Below are 15889 nucleotides of genomic sequence, written 5' to 3'. Positions count from 1 at the left end.
CACTATTCTTTCACACCACATGACAACCTCCGTAAGTGCCACCTACTATTCTTCCTGCTTACCCCTCACCTTTCTCCATAGCTGCTTGCGCAAACTCATTCTCTCAGCACAGACAACCGTTCACGTAAGGTGCCACCTACTGTTCCTTCCTGCTACGCTCACCTTCTCCATAGCTGCATTCTAACTCATTCTTCACCACAGACAACCTTCACATAAGTGCCACCTATATTCCTTCCTGCTACGCTCACCTTCTCCATAGCTGCTGCTAACTCATTCTTCACACAGACAACCTTCACATAAGTGGCACCTACTATTCCTTCCTGCTACGCCACCTTCTCCATTAGCTGATGCTAACTCATTCTTCACACAGACAGCCTTCCACGTAAGTGCCACCTACTATTCTTCCTGCTACGCTCACCTTCTCATAGCTGATGCTAACTCATTCTCACACAGACAGCCTCACATAAGTGCCATCCTACTATTCCTTCCTGCTACGCTCACCTTCTCCATAGTCTTGATGCCTAACTCATTCTTCACACAGAACAACCTTCACAGTGCCACCTACTATTCCTTCCTGCTATGCTCACCTTCTCCATAGCTCCTGCTAACTCATTCTTCACACACAGACAGCCTTCACGTAAGTGCCACCTACTATTCCTTCCTGCTATGCTCACCTTCTCCATAGCTGCTGCTAACTCATTCTTCACACACAGACAAACCTTCACGTAAGTGCCACCCTACTATGCTCACCTTCTCCATAGCTGCTGCAACTCATTCTTTTCACACACACAACCTTCACGTAAATGCCACCTACTATTCCTTCCTGCTATGCTCACCTTCTCCATAAGCTGCTGCTAACTCATTCTTCACACACAGACAACCTTCACGTAAGTGCCACTACTATTCCTTTCCTGCTATGCTCACCTTCTCCATAGCTGATTGCTAAACTCATTCTTCACACACCACAACCTTCACCGTAAGTGCACCTACTATTCCTTCCTTGCTACGCTCACCTTCTCCATAGCTGGATGCTAACTCATTCTTCACACAGCACAACCTTCCCGGTAAGTGCCACCTACTATTCCTTCCTGCTACGCTCACCTTCTCTCATAGCTGCTGCTAACTATTCTTCACACACAGACAACCTTCACGTAAGTGCCACCTACTATTCCTTCCTGCTATCGCTCACTTCTCCCATAGCTGCTGTAACTCATTCTTCACACACACAACCTTCCCGTAAGTGCACCTACTATTCCTTCCTGCTACGCTCACCTTCTCCATAGCTGATCTAACTCATTCTTCACACACACAACCTTCCCGTAGCAGTGCCACCTACTATTCCCTTCCTGCTACGCTCACCTTCTCCATAGCTGCTTGCTAACTCATTCTTCACACACAGACAACCTTCACGTAAGTGCACCTACTATTTCCTTCCTGCTACGCTCACCTTCTCCATAGCTGGCTGCTAACTCATTCTTCACACGACACACAACCTTCACTAGAGTGCCACCTACTATTCCTTCCTGCCTACGCTCACCTTCTCCATAGCTGCTGCCAACTCATTCTTCACACACACAACCTTCACCGTAAGTGCACCCTACTATTCCTTCCTGCTACGCTCACCTTCTCCATAGCTGCATGCTAACTCATTCTTCACACAGACAGGCCTTCACGATAAGTGCCACCTACTATTCCTTCCTGCCTATGGCTACTTCTCCATAGCTGCTGCTAACTCATTCTTCACACACACACAACCTTCACGTAAGTGCCACGTACTATATCCTTCACCGCTATCAGTAATGCTCACCATCTTTGTAGGCGCTGATCAGGTCCCAGATGATGTCGGCGCGCGACCGGCGTCGATGCGCTCGTCGTTCGTCAAGGATCACCGGCGTGATCCGCCAACGAACGCCACGGCGACGACAGTCTGCGACGCATGTCCGCCGGACAGGTTCTACGCGCTCCTGGCTGCCAGGTCCCACAGATCTGTCGCTTCCAGCATCCTGCAGGGAAATCCAGAGACCGTCGCCACAATCTTCAATAATGCCCATGACGAAAGATTGGAGCAAGGAGATAGGACGCGAGAAAGTTAGCGGAAACAAGCTTAACACGATGATAGGGAGTGTTGCCGTGACAACCGTTGACCAATGACGATGAGATCACAGAGAAACTACGTTTTTATCGATGTGTGAACAGAAACGAATATTGTGCCTGCAAAACGATAGGGCGTATGCGTAACGTATCAGCTACCGGTGGATGTCCTCATCTAACTTCTTCTTGTTCAGGTTCCTTTGAGTTTCCCCATTAAAATTCCAAATGTTCTATGATTAGACAGCCTGACAAGAGATTGTTAACAGGACTTTTTAAAAAATCTCAATGCAATCTCTTGCACACTTATTATTGCAAGAATATGCCTGAACCAAGCCTTATTTCTCTGTAAGTGATTGCATCTGGCCTCCACTCGGGAATCGGCATAGTTTTATTTTAGCAATAAAAAAGCACTACGAAATATTAGTGATGCTTACCATCCAAAAAGAATATAATGTTGCGGGCAGATGCCAAGCTTGCCACGAATATCGTTAAAGCTGACTGTTGACATCCTTGCCGTGTATGTAAGCCGCTCCCTCTGTTGCTGGGTACTCTCCTGACAATATGTTACTGCCAAAAATAATATCCCAATAATATATATATATAGATATATGTATATATATATAACAAACTGAACTGAGCAATGGAGTTGGTCAGGTAATCCAAAATACATGCCAGTAAATTGCTAGTACATACGCAATACTTGTAGATGTCGACGGTTCTGATGCATGCAATCATTTGGACAAACACGGATTTCTTTAACACATTTTGGTATCATAAAAAGACAGAGACTTTCATGTCGACTGGTTTCATTAGCATGAGACAGAGATGCAACCGTTTGGGCGCCCAGCCACATCGAGTATATCTGCATAATACGCCAATATGGCTAGATGGCAAGGCGATCGAAAGACTCGCGGTTTTCTAACATCACAGCTAGCAGCTGTTACTATACTTAGCTGCATAACTTTTATGGAAAGCACGTTACGTATAGCAGCTCACTTACATTAAAACACGTTTGATTGCACTAGTAGTGCGAGGGCATGTCGTATATACAATAGGTGCGGGCCGTACATGGTGGTTGTCTTGTTAATAAAACACGTTAGATTGCACTAGTAGTGCAAGGGTATGTCGTATATATACATAGGTGCATGCGTACATGGTGGTTGTCTTGTTACATAAAACACGTTAGAATGCACTAGTAGTGCAAGGGTATGTCGTATATATACATAGGTGCATGCGTACATGTTGGTCTGGTTGTCTTGTTACATAAAACACGTTAGAATGCACTAGTAGTGCAAGGGTATGTCGTATATATACATAGGTGCATGCGTACATGTTGGTTATCTTGTTACATAAAACACGTATGATTGCATTTCACTACTAGTAGTGCGAGGGTATGTCGTATATACACATAGGTGCGGGCGTACATGGTGGTTGTCTTGTTACATAAAACACGTTAGAATGCACTAGTAGTTCAAGTGTATATCGTATATATACATAGGTGCATGCGTACATGGTGGTTGTCATGTTACATAAAACAAGTATAATTGCACTGCACTAGTAGTGCGAGGGCATGTCGTATATACATGCGTACATGGTGGTTGTCTTGCCAGCGCCGTTGTGTCCGAGGAAAGCAGTCACCTGACCCTCGTAGAACTTGATGCTCAGGCCATCTATGGCACACTCGCCATCCTTGCCCCCGTATCGCTTCCTCAGGTTCTGCAGGGAGATGCCAACCCTCAGCAGTAACGGCTCAGCCTCCACCAGCACCTCTCTCGGGACACTGCCTGTAAAATATCAGATTTGTTGAATCTCCATGAAAAAGACATCGCTGCCGCAAACAGTAGCACACATGAGGCAATGATATATGGCACATGACATACTTAACTACACTATTGCATCTATCAGATTTTTCCTCCATGAAAAAGACTGTTTTCAGCACACGTATTTGCATTTGAATCACGTGCAATAAAGATTTAATAATAATAAATATAAACACGTGCCCATGTGGGCCTGCCATTACAGTACGGTGCTACATGTGGCAAAGGGATGTAGAGTCAAATACCTATTAGCAGTTGCCTATAGAATGAACATCTATCTAAATAAAGGACACCTTTGACATTTCCACTGAGTGGCAGTTACACAGTGAAACCTAAAGATTACCTGCCAGTACAACGAGAGTTGAGCAGCTGTTATATTTCGCAAGAAAGTACATGTGTGCACCTTAGTAATTATTCGATTAACACAATACCACTTACGCGTTGAATCAATCTCAATCCCATTGCTGGCCTTGTTAGTTGACCTCTTCTTCGTGCTGCTGGTACTTTGGCACCAGTAAGTCGTTGTGAAGGGAAAATACCAGCGCTTTGCATGGGCCCCATGTCCTATATACGGGAATATGTGGACACATTCAGTGGGCAAATAATTAGATCAGCAATACAGTGTAGCCCCGTTATAACGCAATGGTTGGGGTCCATAAAATGTCATCGCGAAAAAAACGGGGTTGCGCTAAATCGGGGTTATATATACGTGCCTATATAAGAGCACAAAAACGACTCATCGCGATATATTGGAATTCGCGTTAAATTGGGGCGTGTAAAATCGTGGTTCCACTGTACAGAGGTGTATCAGAACACATACCTATTAATATACCAACCATACATATTAATACATATCAGAACTTCATACCTATCATACATATTAATACATTTTAGAACCTCATACCTATTATACCAACCATACATATTAATACATATCAGAACCTCATACCTATTATACCAACCATACATATTAATACATATCAGAACCTTATGCCTATTATACCAACCATACATATTAATACATATCAGAACCTCATGATATTATACAACCATTGACATATTAATACCTATCAGAACGTTATGCCGTATTATACCAACCATGATACATATTAATATCATATCAGAACCTCGATACCCATTATAACCAAAGAGATACATATTGAATACTTATCATGAACGTTATGCTAATTAAGTAGGAGGGGGAAGCCGAACGGTCAGACCAATATTAATACATCATGCAGTATACGTTAATGCTATTTGATCGAGGGCGCGGGAGAGCGCGAGAGGAATGAAGAACATACCGTTTATATAGGAAGGAAATATAAAATCATATCCGGAAGTGAGTTATCGCAGATACCAGCAAGCACAAGAATATAATACTGTTGCCGCGTACGAATGAGCATCATCGCGCAGCAGGAGAGAGGCACAGCCCACGTCACGTTGGTTTCTGTCGCCGGCGCACGGGACTGCTCTGCATGAGCGGTCGAGCGCAGGATCAGGCCACTGGCAGACGAAACACCGCTGCACCGGGGCTCTCGAATCGCGAGATGTACAGCGCAGCAGAAAGCTGATGCCGTCGGTCAGAACTCAGACACTGCAACAACGCAGCGTGGTTATCGCCTAGCTGGAGATGAGCGCCCATGTCTACCGGTAATGTCAGTTGGTCGACATACGAAGCAATGAGATCACTACGACTCAGCACTGCATCGAGGTGAGGGAACTAATAAACGAGGATCAGTGAACGAGAATCTGATGAGGATGTCAGCTTGAGGGCGACCAAATGTCAACAGTGTAAGACTGCATGGCATCTTAGCTTCTAGCGCACCCACATCCGAGGTGAGGAAAGATTCTAATGAGGAATGGGTTTGACGGACAGGCAGGATCGTATTGGTATTTTTCCGTAATAATTCTATAGCAGTGTACATACTCACCATGACAAGCTTTCCCCAATGGGCAGTTGCTTCTCCAGGCTCATGATAATCAGGTAGGGCATGTAGGATAACATGTAGATCATGATGGCCATGAGCATTTGCCAGCACGGGCTTGTTGAAAAAGATCTCACGACAGATTAGCTGAAACACGTGAGACATCACCAATTACCAGCTGCCACTGGCAGTGAGAAACGCCGTTGTTTTTTTTCTAACACAAACTTCATTGGATTGTACGCAATGCATGCATGCACATGCACTTGCGTGTGTGAGATGCCAAATTGAGAAATGAACACCAATGTTAAACCCTTGGGGGTCATATGCCTTTTCTGGTGAAGCAAATAGCAAATTTTATATTGATCTAATCAGACCAAATGCTAAGAACAAGCAGTTACCAGCGATTCGGTACTGATAACAAAAAGTGAAAGTTGCCGCTGCTGTCCTAGTACCCTGTAGTAACCCCCTTGCTTTGAAAATGGACATCACTGGTCCAAAATCTGTAACCCCAACAGGCTTGACCATTGAATCTCATATTAAATCAAATGGATAACGTCAGACAAACTAGTAAAGACTGATAAAAACTGCAAAGTGCTCTCGGGGTAAAGCCCTGGCACACGCATGCCAAATTTACTCACTACGTCCCGGCGATCAATATCCGCAACGAAATTTTGCGGCGAAAATATTCGCACCGCATGCGATCGATAATTGAGCGGACACATCATGCAAAATTTATTCGCACGGTCGGCAGCGGACACACTACATGCGATCTACTGGCGCACAACGGCTCCAACAGTCCACGTGGTCACGTGGATTAGCATACTGATCAATGATTCGCTGCATTATAACAATCGGCCGGCTTGAATTTTCGCTTCCACGGACACACCATAGCAAATTTGTACGCTCCGGTAAACTAAATCCCAGCAAAAATATCAAACGTATTTGATATCGCTGCGAATTTCGGTGGCGGATGAAATTCGCCGCGGCGAGGCGCGCTTGAGCGGAACACACCATCGAATTTCCGCTGCGATTTACAATCGCTGCGGACGTGCGAAATAAATTTCGCATGGTGTGTCCCCCCGCTTTAGTCGCGCATGGTAGATGTCACGAAAACTGCTTACCTCATCATGATGGAACGCGTAGAAAATCGAGGAAGATGAGGAAGAGGATGCCGATGTTGGTGAATCTGCCAGGATGCCTCCGGCCCGCAGCAGGATGATGACGAGAAACGACGATGAAGAACATGACAACGAAAGCTGACGATGAAGAACCAGGGTCGAGCGCACTGCACCGTCGCACGCAGGCCCATCGCTCTCATCACCTACAACAGCACACAACGAGCAGCATCACGCACCCAACTCAGGTTTCTTAATACATATAGAGAGCACAGTGGCGCACGCCGGTTGTCAAATTATAACAGGCGCCGTTCGTGAACATTTTCCTGTATTGTACCCGCCGTTGTCAAATAGTGTCACCTACCAAAAGTAAATAGATGACCATGTGCTTCTAGGCATATTGAGAATGCCATGTGCGCTTATTGAGTCATGTGATCAGCGGCGTCTACAGCTTTTCCTACCGGCCTACGGCACGCCTTTGAATCCAATCATGCACGTTTTTTCCAGCCCAAAACTTGGCCATTATCGACTCCTTTGTCTAAAGTTTCCGCCTCAGAAGAACCCCTGCAACCGTACTTACTGACGTGCGTGAAGCGCAACAACAACCACGTCAGATGCAAATTCAAGAGCTTGGGAGTTTAAAAAACACAAAACCAAAAAATATCAAATGGAAGGCAAAAATGTCAGATGAAGGTTTTCGAATGGTCCACTCTCGCTAGTGACTTCTCCACCTGCTCTATGCGACGGTATGCATGATCTTGTTACGAGTCATACACACCGACAGACACCGACCCATAGAAATGGCCAACAGCATAGGAAGTAAAGCTGATCGGTATGTCGGAACCTGCAACAGCAACCAGAAAGCAGATCGCACACCCTAACTAAACACGGTTTTAACATAAGCCTTATAAATACAAACAATTTTCATGACGAGTTTGGCAATGACACATCGCAAATACTAGTACGTGCATAAATTACTCCACTACATTATTTTTACTCTTGTCCGAGCATTTTCATTTGACTGATCCATGATTTATATCCAGACCACCACGCAGGCAAACATATGACAGCTCTGTCTATCACTACTCCATTATCTTAGACTTTCACTTCACACAATCCTTTTCGTAACATGGGTAGGGGAGCTGCTGGGTGTAGATATGGCCGAGCAACTCCACGTCGCGCACCGTCTGTAGTTTGATGATTGCCTGGTCTATCATATGCCTGCAGCTGAATGAAGCCTCGCAGGTAGCGTGAAGTCATCTGCAGCATCGAGTCTCTAAGGTCCTGGAATCCAGAGGCTGGTGCGCAACACAGAAAACGGTGAGACTACTGAGCAACCTGCATTAGTAGGCCTAAGAAAAAAAATGTTTGTTTCCGCTAACGGAGCTGAAAAAATTGAGACACAGTAGGCAGGCAAAACTTTTTTTTAATCAAATATTTTTTATGTATTCTAACAATACTTGTTTTTTATACTTATAACAGCCCCCTATAAATGACTTCAAAGTCAAATCAATTCATTCAACGATCGATATCACGTTGGGATTTTTGTTACTTAAAAAAAAAATTATTTGCGATCTACAATAAAAACTTTTGACACGGCGTTTTAAAAATGGACTCGGGTCGGTTAGCGAAACAAACGTCTTTTATTTTAGGCTTAGTAGTTAGGGTTCAGCTGCCACCGTACTACTACCAAATAATAAGTTAATTAAGTCTAACTAACTATCTTTAGTTCTGTTACGACATCCTATTGGCTTTAAATGTTGAAGCATTGAAGTCTGAGTTACGTGTTTACACGTCATATCTTGATAGAGTACAGAGAGTTGGTTTGACTGTTTGTGTAAACATATTAATCAATCTGTTGTAATTTTCATCCTAAAAAGAAAGATGTATTATATTGAACCATTAAGAAAAAATAGATTTGAGGTTCCAACACGAACACTTCTGTGTTCAACTTCTAACAATTTTCAGCTGCCCTAGTGATCGAACATTGTCTATATCCATGGCGTATTTTTGTACTTAATGTGCTTGGGTAGGCTCGTTTGACGCTTGCTTCTCTTCCCTCCTTCCCGACGATGTCAAATATTACACCTAGCACGAAAAAAAGCAGTAGTGGAGTACACCTACACGCAAGTGTCTATATATTACCATTATAGTCCAAGATTACTGTACATCGACCAAGATATTTTACCTGGCTAGTATGTTTTCCTGTTCTCAGTAAGGCTTCAGCGTCCCAATGCTATGACTTCACCACATGTAAATCAAATCCTTGCTTCACGTGGAAGACCCACAAATCTAGGATACAACCAGCAGAAATCATTGATAACGCCTACACCCCATACCGAGTTCACTCCTTTGTATTCGAGGCAGGCTAAATCCTTGGTCGTTTGGTTCGAGCAGATATCTTGTTCTATTACCGACTTATCAGTGTATAGTCAAGATTCGTACGAATTCGCTCTCGCACAATGTTAAGCGCTGTATCGATGTTAACATACTCAACGATGTAGATAACAACACTGAAGTGGGAATGATATTATATCATGAATATCATATATATAATAGATGAGTATATTAACCTATGGTTAGGGTAAATCAAACTGGATGTAATGCATTCTGACTAAATCATCAATCATTTTAGTATGATTACTCCAAGCATATAATATGGTTAGGTTACAGCTGCTGTGGTGCGCACGCTATCCAGTGTGGACGCAGTGTGAGATGTTAGCGACCAACTCTCTCTCCATGAGGCGCAGCGACAAGACCGGTGTGTCATTCAGCTCGCCGAGCTCCAGCGGTTGATGAGACGCTCCAGGAAGGGACCATGAATGTGTCCGTTGGCTGCAACGGCCCGACACTCTGCTTCAATCGCACCTCCGATGTAAAACGGGTTGGACAGAGCCGACTGATGGTGAAGAAAGCAGGTCAGATTGAAAAAACAATGGAACCCACACGTACCAGATGCAAGCGCACCACACGACGCACACAACATGCACGCAGCACAGGCACACAAGTATGGCAGCCGTCGGCTCACATCACTCACACTCACACAAGCATGCACAACAACGAACACCACACACACACGCACACCAGCATGCACACACACACACACACACAACACACCACACACGCAGACGAACATGCACACAACCACAGCACACACACCACACACCACGCACAACATCACATACATACACACGACGCACACAAGCATGGCATGCAAACACAGCCACACACATGCACACACTCGCACCCACACACAAACACAACACACACACGCGCGCGTCACACACACACACACTCACATGCAAACGCTCACACACATGGCGCACACCATGCAATCCCACTAATAATCGAGATCTAATTAAGTGAGAATAATGCTTCCTTAAGACATTGGTGTCAAGTTGACCAACAGCTGAACCATGTCTGTACTTGCGCCGTGCAATGCGCACAGCCACTAAATACTGACTTTGGGTATTGATCAACTAATGATTTTTTAAAAGAATATTCAATGACAAGCGCTGATCTGCAGAGAGGTGTCTGTGAATCAGGCCAGGCAGATTCATGTCAATGTGTATTACTTTAACTAAGTATGGACAGGAATGCAGCCATTACCTTCAGGGATCACGAGGTTCTTGGCAACTTGCTATCAGACTGCTCAGTATCACTCATGTTTCCTACCGTTCTTGGCATTCTTGACCATACACAACCAATATTCTCAAATGTCCGTGTTTGCCTGGCACAAGACATACGCCATGAGCAAGAACAATTATATAACAACACAAACAGCTGCTAACCCTTGCTAGTTTAACTCAACGTGTAATTACTCTTCGATGCACAGATATTGTTTCGACAACTATACGAAATAGAATCACCTCGCCCACACACATCACCCCGTCACACACTGCTGCTAAATCCCTTAACATTGTGTAGCGTAGATCGTACACATGATGTTACAAAGATCTATCTAGAAGGACTCAGCCTATCGCGTGGTATCTGTGGCAACGCCAATTGGTTATAGAAGTAACCTGGCGGATGATAAGCAACGCGTGATGGGTGTGTCTGGTGCAAACTAGGATGCATGCCACGCCAGCACAGGTTTCAGGTAGCTCCAAAATACACCTCCGGCCATCGCTGAAGGGCATCAAGTCTTTGTACGCTGACGACAAGAATGGGCTGCAAAGTAGTGGCAGTAGATTGACTTGTCAAGTATAAAAGATCCTAATCTAGTATGAGCAGGCACCAGTAACCTACTCTGAGATATATTAGTGGCTTCACCAGAATTCTTCTATAGGAATGGTTTAGACCAAGCCACATTCCACAAGCCAGAAAAACAGTGAGATTCAAAATACAATTAGTTTGACAGAGCTAATGTACAGACAAACTGTCATAAAAATGAGCAATTTTTGAGTAGAATTTTTTTATTCGAGTGTTTTTTGTAAATTGACATGCCTATCATTTTGTATAGCTGAATAACGTATTTAATCTAATTATTATAATTGTCAATTCTAGGCCAATGAACAATAATGTGAAGCAAGTCGTGTCATAATTAAAAATAAGAGGTGTCATGTTTCGTTTAAAGAATACACGCCTTGTTGGAAAAGCTACTTTAGACAATGGACTAGGTTGTCAAATATATCCTCGAGAAAAATTCTATAGTAAAAGCCAATCTTACACCCTAAATTGATAAGATATACCATAAACAAAACCAGGTCGTTGGAGTAATAATAATTGAGAGTTTACATACCACCTAACCAAACGATAATATAATCTATATACAGTCACTAGTTCAGGCAACGCACGCTTTTGATGTGAAAGCAATTCACACCGGTGAGCGCATGTGACCACCTGTGTGAAGCCGTTCACTTTTGAGGTGGTCGGCGGAGAGTCGCATACGCTATCCAGCGCGTCGAACATCACAAGTGAGAAGACTTGGTCCTCTGCGTCGACAGATCGCCCTCGACGTGCAGCATCACCTTCGCTGATAATAAGGCCTACCGAGACCTGCAATAAACAACCGTCAAAAGCTTCCCGTTTCAGCACAGCAACTGGTGAAAACCAATGTTGTGTTGAAAGGCGGCATAATCATTATTGCAGCCAGTGCGATTGCAGGCATACAACAGCAGCACACACGGGCTGTACAAGCAGGCATACAAACAGGCAGCACACACGGGCTGTATCAAGCAGGCAGGTACAAACAAGTAGCACACTACAGGCAGTACAAGTAGGAGTACATGCATGCTGCAAGGCAGAACATGCAGGCAGTACACAACAGGCAAGTACATTGCATAAATGCAGGCAGTACATGCAGCAGTAAACGCGGGCAGTAACACAGAGGCAGCACACAACAAGTGCTATAGCAGTACATGCCATGGCAGTAAAAGCGGGCAGTACAGAAATCGCAGGCAGTACAACAGGCAGTACATAGCAGAGCAGATATGTGAGGAGGTGTCGTACCAAGAGGATTCGTTCGCGTCAACGGCGTCTGTTGATGGCCCTGAAAGTGTCACAGGTCGATGGTGGACAGCTCGTCATTGAGGGAGCTAATTAAATGCGGCCCGATTCTTTAACTGCCTTCCGCCATCTTTCAACAAGCGTACCACCTTTCCAGATTGTACACAACGGCATTTGTGATGACCTCATCGGTTTGCCGAAACAGACACAAACTGAAATACACATTTAACGAGCACAATTAAATAATTCGTTTCTAAGATATTATCTTTGATTTAGAATTTTTATTAGTAAACTAGGATTGACTCCAAAACGCACGTTTTGGACGCGAGTCCAGACAAAATTTTAACATTGTGACATACACGATCACTGCATAACGAATGACTACAAACGTGCATAAAGAAACCTGTTTCCATAGCAACCTGCTGCACAAAGCTGGCCAACTGCCAGCATGCTTGATAATTTCCTGCTCATCAGATCTGGATAAGCTTGTCCGGGGTCGATTGCGCGACAGGGTTCGGAGACCGTGCGTAAACGTTGGTGCAGGCTCGAAGAGCTAGATGTGTCTTTATGCAACCAGGATCGGACTCAAGCGATGTCCTTCTACTCACCCAGTTTCAACAAGATCTGCCCATCATAAAATAATTGCGTTGATGCATACTACCAGTGTAATCGAAAAGAGAGTGATAAGGAACATCACCAAGCCCACATCCGCTGAGCTTTTAGACAGCAACGCAATACAGAAATTAATGCAGGCCAGCTATATCGTGTGAAAGATCAAGAAGAACTATAAGAGTGATAGCGTCAATGTCCTTACGAACCTCATTCACATGTAGGGATGAATTCATGATGGTCTGCACCACTAAGGGTGATCAGATTATAAGGGTCCGAACCCATCAACCTGAGCGCTAGCTTTTCGGTTTGAATATTAGCAAGTTCCTCAAGGGGTACTGAAAAGAGAGTTACTCAGGATATAACGAATGCATGTATCTTTTCGTCATTTTAGCAAAAAAGCACAGTTACCGTTATTTTAGTACCATCTGTTACATGTTAACGCGCGTGCACGCATCTAAAACTTTACATCATCTGGCTAAATTATCAGTAAACTTTACCAGAGACATTGTCCTTGATACAAAGTACCTGAGGCAAGCTTCAGTCCTTAACTCCACGACTGATAGTGCCTCAGCTCCTGATAATAGTGGCTGTTTTCATCTATGCCCGCCCAGCCCTAAAGAATGCTTCCATTGAGAGCCCTTGCATCTGTTGAACAGATAACACTCGCATGAACGCAATCTGATCAAGTGTCAAGATCAGTCCCATAAAATGTACAAGAGCGAATTATTAAAATGCTGAGCCCTGAACGCCCACGTTAAAAAAAAACGTCAGTCGAATGTTCGTATACACACTACATATTCTTTAATTACCACAAAAAAAATGTCCCTAAAACGCCACGTTTAGCACAAAAAAAGAACCGTTAATTGTGACACGTTGATTAATGTAGTTTTCGCAAAATGTTTAAAAAAAAACATCCCTAACTGAGCAAGCGCAGTAACCCGTCCCGACTCCTGTCCTCATATCACTCGACTAGCAGTCGTGTCAAGCACTAAACACACCGTCAGCACAATTTCCCGACCAAATCGTCTCGTTCAGCACTCGTAGTCAACGACCTCTACGACGTTCGATAATGTCAAGGTCGACTAGATTCAAACTTCGTTGAAGGTCAATCACACGCCTTGCTCGAGTAGCAGCTTGAGATTTGACTGATGACGCCGAGTCCCATAGCGAGATCCTGAGAAACTCGATGGAGTGTCCCAGAACGCCAGTGAGATGTAACTCTGATCCGACCGACAAGCAATACAGTCTCAGTACGTGAGGCAGCTGCCACATAGAGATGAGAAAGAACTCGAAAGACACATCAAAAGCTTACACACAAGGTCATTTACATTTCCATTAATGTAATATTCAGGTAAGACAAACAAAATGCCGAATTTCCGTAAAAAATTGATGATATCCGTTTTTCTTAAATTAAACCACTTGCCAGCTGCCAGTAATTGTTTTTCTAACATTAACTTATTTCAAGGATATGAGTCGTCGTGGGTATATGAATTGCCTGTTATCAGAGTGAACCCAACATTTCGTGTTAAAAAATGTGTAATTCCTGCTGTAAAGTTTTCACACAAGTTCTGGCAGGACATTGCTACATTGCACATCCAGTAGCCAATGTAAGCAAAGCTGTAACATAGTACCATCTATGTTTACTACCTAATATGTTTTACAGTCCAGCAGCTATGATACCGTTGCAACTGATGAGATGTGTCCTAGGTTTCTGCAGATTCAGCAGGGTGCAGCGTTATCTTCAGAATGCGTCCTGCACGATGGCTGTCTGCAGTAGATGGCAAAACAAGTGGTGCTAATAACTCAATGAACCCTGCAGCATTCAACAGACACAGAGGTTTCAAACACAACCAATCCAAAAGCTTGTCACGAGTATATTCGCTCATTCTTGCCTTCCGAAATGCATTTGCGTCATCAAACCAGATTAGGCAACTGTAAAAACGAAATGAACGAAAACACAGTCAAAAGAAATTTAACAACGTATTCCAACTGAGGATACGATATTTGTGAGTTGGTCACAAATGACCATTGAGTCACTGGCGATATAGCTGATATTTCCAGAAACACTTTCCTAACAGTAAGCTATGCCCATACAAACCACCTGCCATGACACAAATGATTGACACATTAAAGCATAAAACTCCGTTCCAAACGTAACCACCTCGTCCTCCATGTAAAATATATGTCTACGTCCTACTTGGTACACTGTACGGTACGTGTACACGTAAATGTCTGAACCTGCGTGGGATGTGCCGTCTGCAGTAGCGTGTATGTGTTAGCGTCTACGTGTACGTATATCTGTGCGTGTGCGCTACGTCTCCGTCCTACGGTGTTGAACATAACCCTAACGTGTCCAACTCGCTCCACAGCTGCGGCCTCGCCGACATTCTGCAGACAGGTGAGGTAGGCAGTTGCTGCACAGCGGGATGCGTGATGTTCCAGTGGGTAGATCTGGCACAGCGTGGCGAGGCGTGACGTGTACCTGCGCCGATCAGCAACTAAACGCGCCGTGAAGTTGCCCTCACTCAAACCGTCACCTGAATGGCGATCGATCGTCAATCGTTAAGTGATTACGTCACCGTATAATTAGTAGAAGTAAAAAAATGAATGTCCACCTTTCACAATTAGTGATTCTGTAAACTTTTATGGTTAAATTGCTATCTAACACTCCTATTTTGCTATTCCGTCGATGTGAACAAAGCAACTCGTGACTGCTATACATGATAAGGACCCAAAGCCCCCCACAGCATTAATGTGTCGTGATCAATATATCAAATCGCCGATTTTTGCATTTTTAACTAGATTGATGAAACAATGCTTAAATGTAATAATTTGAGGATACCATTAGGTGGGCCGGTTAGTACTTATTACATTTCATGTA

The 15889-nt window shown here is 44.0% G+C and overlaps 1 protein-coding gene across 1 annotated transcript in view; it reads right to left on the bottom strand.

The window, feature by feature from the left end:
- Positions 1 to 15889, bottom strand: part of LOC106820868 — a 95956-nt gene that overhangs the window by 21501 nt on the left and 58566 nt on the right. The window lies entirely within an intron of this gene.

The sequence above is a fragment of the Priapulus caudatus genome, unplaced genomic scaffold (assembly GCF_000485595.1).
Source record: "Priapulus caudatus unplaced genomic scaffold, Priapulus_caudatus-5.0.1 Scaffold51, whole genome shotgun sequence".
In the NCBI taxonomy this organism is placed as follows: domain Eukaryota; kingdom Metazoa; phylum Priapulida; class Priapulimorpha; order Priapulimorphida; family Priapulidae; genus Priapulus; species Priapulus caudatus.
This window is presented reverse-complemented; position numbering and strand designations above follow the sequence as displayed.